This window comes from Alligator sinensis, unplaced genomic scaffold, assembly GCF_000455745.1.
Source record: "Alligator sinensis unplaced genomic scaffold, ASM45574v1 scaffold424_1, whole genome shotgun sequence".
Classification (NCBI taxonomy): domain Eukaryota; kingdom Metazoa; phylum Chordata; order Crocodylia; family Alligatoridae; genus Alligator; species Alligator sinensis.
The window spans coordinates 1,481,887-1,486,214 of record NW_005842113.1 but is presented as its reverse complement, the minus strand read 5'-3'; the positions used below and the strand labels follow the sequence as shown (position 1 = coordinate 1,486,214).

The following is a 4,328-nucleotide window of genomic DNA, read 5'->3' as shown; positions in this document are numbered from 1 at the left end:
CCGCCCATCATTCTTTTAGGGTTTGTCAGCTTTAATGCCTCGTAAAGTGTCCAGGAATAATTTTTTTATTTTTTTTTAAATAGCTTATCCATCACATGTTTTCAGGAATGTAGTGTTAAACATGGGTTTTGATTGGAAAGAGAAATCCTAAAAGCCCCCAAGCATAAATGAAATTGAATAAGAAACAGACAGACTTTTTTTTTCTTGTTTATATGTTTGGAGTCTTGTGAGCCTCCTGAATAAATGAAAACAGAGAGATAATAATGAGCATCTGTGCTGACCCAGTCAAGTCTTGTAAGATGCTTCTGTGAGAGAGCCTTTGGGGTTCCACTTTGTAGTCAGAGGCTGTGTGTATATTTAAAAGCAATATATATTTAATTTTATCCTTCTCTGCCCTCAACAAATAGCAAGATAATGACTGAGTTTGTAAATTTTTTAAAGTAAGGCCTACATTATAAGAGAGTCCAGAGAAGAGCCACACACATGATCAGAGGTCAGGAAAATAGACCTTACGATGACAGGGTGAGAGCTATGGGGTCTTTAGCCTGGAAAAGCGCAGGCTCAGGGGTTATCTGATGGCCACGTATAAGTTTATCAGGGGTGACCAGCAGTATCTGGGGGAACATTTGTTTACCAGAGTGCCCCAAGGGATGACAAGTGTTACCAAATTTGCCCATTACTTTGGGGTGTGCTCATTTATTAGGGATAGTTTCTAGGGTCTTGGTGATTCTGTCAATGTGCTGCTTCTGTTACTATACGGAGCTGTATCTCTCCCTTCTGCAAGCCCTCACCCCCAGTTGAGCTATCTTGCAGGACTCAATCTCAATGGGACTGGGTTCCTCCAGTCACCAAATCAGTCATACACACAAACACACACAAATTAACGTGACACGCCTGACCTGGCCAGGCTGATCAGCATGGACAGGCTGACACCCTCATATGCCAAGAATCAGTTCATAAGAGCAACAATAAAATGCAGTCAGACACAAGCACACAGGTAAACAGAATCGCTCTGAATCTGGCTGGGTGTCCAGCTGACACCCTCATGGGCCAGCATTCAGTTCATAAGGGCACGTCTGAGCCAAAATGGGTCAATCAGCCTGTACAAGCTGATCCCCTTATGTGTTTCAAACTCGGCACGTCCTAATCTTTGGCCTCTTGATGAGCAGACCCCACAATATTTTTTGGGCTTCACAGGGATCTTTAGCTTAGGTAAAAGAAGCGTTGCTGCAGAGCACGGGAGAGAAGGAAAAATATACCCAGTTACTACCAGTTTGACTATAAAGGTTATTTACTGCTAAACATATGAAATATATAATGGTACTAATAGTAATAGACATGCAAAAGAAAAACAAACACAAACAATGACAATACCACCCTGGTTTCACTAAGTATTTGGGGAAACTTAGCTCAAGCTTAACTAATACAGTTCAGGTTCAGAAGTTCATGCCTAGAGAGGAGAGAGAAATCGCTGGGATCTCACCTAGTCCACGGTACTCAGGCTGCAAAGCTGACAGGCACAGTCTGTAGCACAATCCTTGAAGAGAGAGATGATCTGTTCTTCCAGCGTCCCAAGAACGACAGGGGATGGTGTCAGCACAGGGGTTTTCTTCTTCTCCTTCTTTCCTCCTGCTTATACTTCTTTTCCTTCCTTTTCCTCTTCCTCTTCTCCCTCTAGCAGCACACACACTTACAGATTTTTATACCCTCAGTTTAGCTGCTTCGAAGCACCCTCAGTAGTGTAAATCATTGTCTTTTCTATTGACAAGGGGTTATCTGGTTTGGACCATCTCAGGAAACTGATTGATAATCAGGAAACACTTAAGATTAGGGAGTAACCCAAATACTTGGGAGCCAGCTTGAGATTCCTATGGGTGGCAGATATACTGATGGGATATCTCATGGTTTCTTCAGGAACAATAGATAGCTTGCAGCATCAGGATTTTGGATTTTTACTTGTTGTGCACAAGCCTCAGCTTAGCATGACTTTTCCAGATCTTACTATAGTCTTTTAACAGACTTAAAACAATTATTGGGGTGCTCATAACCTTTTGTGGAGAGGACTCCCACCAGTCGTCTCGGGAAAGATATGACAACACCTGGGATTAGGGCTCCAGCAGGCTGGATGCTGTGATGAACCCTTAACCATTGTTCAAATGTTGCCCATACCCCCTCTGACTCGGTCTCTTGCCTCAGCATTCCCTAACCCGGCAACCGAGTTTTAGTCAATCAAGTTTAAATAGGCCTCCCATAGTGGGACCGGGGAATGTACGGCCCGAGATGCCTATTAAACTTAGAGCTGTGTGTGTGTGTCTGTGCAGTGCTCCCCTGCTTCTCTGGTCCCAGAATTCACTGCAGTTTCTGCTTCAGGCTTTCTGTTCTCCATCTCTCATGTAAATGAATGGTCATCTGGTTCCATCTCGGATGCAAATGAGACCTAGGGCAGTTGGTTTACTCTTGTCACCCTTATCTTGAGGGTCTTAGGTGCGTCTCTCACTGCATCTTAATCAGTTTTGTTTAGGTAGAGGAGGGGAGGGAGGGGGGTGAGTCCTTTGTGAGTCAGACAGACTGCATCCTGTGCCAGGATTGCCCAAGAACACACAGATGAGACGTAACACAAGGTCGAACGGTTACAAACTACTGCAAGACCGTTTCAGGCCGGACATAAGGAAGAATTTCTTTACTGTCCGAGCCCACAAGGTCTGGAACGGCCTGCCATCGGAGGTGGTTCAAACACTTACATTGAACACCTTCAAGAGTAAATTGGATGCTTATCTTGCTGGGATCCTATGACCCCTGCTGACTTCCTGCCCTTCAGGCTGGGGGCTGGACTCGATCTTCTGAGGTCCCTTCCAGCCCTAATGTCTATGAAATAAAATACGTGATTGTACAGGAACTAGCCTAATGGGCACCAGTCCTGGTGAGGTCTCTAGGCATTACTGCAATATTATAATTTAAATGATATGTAAAGAATAGAAGATTCTTTTACATTATGGAAAATGTTAAGGACATTTTTTAGAGAATAAACAGATTGTATTTAGCTCCTCCGGCTGAAGGAAAGTTGTGTCCCCCTGAAGGGCTGGCAAGAAGAAATGCAATGTAGTATTTTCCCTTCTTTCCACTCTGTTTTTTTTTTAATAATATATAAATTCCTGGAAATTTTAGGATGTCTGGTTCTTTTGTGAACCCCACTCAGTGATTCCAAGAGACATGCACAGTGCATTTTCTGTCACATTGTATTCCTTTTAGTTTTATGTGGAAAAAAGAAATTGGCAGTATATCTTAAGATAATAAAAGTCAAGCATCAGATCAGGTCTGATGTGGGTGATATACAAGGCAATTTGAAAGCAAAGAAGTTTGAAGCAATAAAAAGTAGAGTAACGTGTTACATCCTACTCCCTTCCATTGATACCTGGAATGAAGCTTTACATTAACTTGGAATGAATTGGCTGTTTAGTAAGAGGCATTGGCAATCTGCAATTGACTAGTTTAAATGTCGGTGAGCCTAAACTTTTGTTTATCTTTAAAAAAACTATATTGTTTACATTTGTCGTCTTGTTGTTTGGAAATATAGTCAGTCTCTCCTAAACCAAGGCGTAAAAATTCAACAATTTTTCCAGGCAGCCTAAATATAAATTTTAAAGTGAAAGGTCTTTCTAAGGTTTTAGAGGCATATTTCTGAATGGAGAGCCTGATTGCTATATGCTGACAAAAGCTGAGCAGACAGGCAGAACTGAAGGACAATATAACACGTAAATATATTCCTACAAGTTAAAACACAGCTGGTAAAATAAGCTTAATTTTATGCCTGGAAGTGCCAGTAGTATCCCATTAGAAAAGATTCTAAATTATGTTACTATCTTTTTAACATTATTTAATAGCTTTTTAGAGAATGGTCCCCTATTCACCATGATTACCAACCAAGACAAGTCTGTGTTTCTGTGCAGGTGGAAAGGAAATAGTTCTTGAAAGGCATTTATTTAAACCACTTCCAAAGCCTTTGAACAGTTCCTTTCCTTTGTCTTGGTTGATAATAATGCAGAAAGTACAAACACATGCAGAAAATTTATTCTTTTTAGTGATTTTTACATCTATCCAAAGGACTTTTTTTATTTATTTATTTTTTTGAAACATGAGATTAAATTTCCGTAGCATAAAAAGGCAAAGCTTACAAACAGAGATGCTCTACTGTGCAGTAAACAACTAAAACAATCCTCCATCATTCTTCCCTTTGTTTCTGTATTGTCAGACTTAAAGAGATTATGCTGTTGTGATGAATCGGTGTTTAGAAGCATCAGGATCTGGTTGTGGAGGAATTCTGCCCGCCC

At 41.1% G+C, this 4,328-nt stretch overlaps 1 protein-coding gene across 2 annotated transcripts in view; it reads left to right on the top strand.

Moving 5' to 3' along the window:
• WRB (tryptophan rich basic protein) overlaps positions 1-4,328 on the top strand; it is a 17,022-nt gene that overhangs the window by 7,817 nt on the left and 4,877 nt on the right. The window lies entirely within an intron of this gene.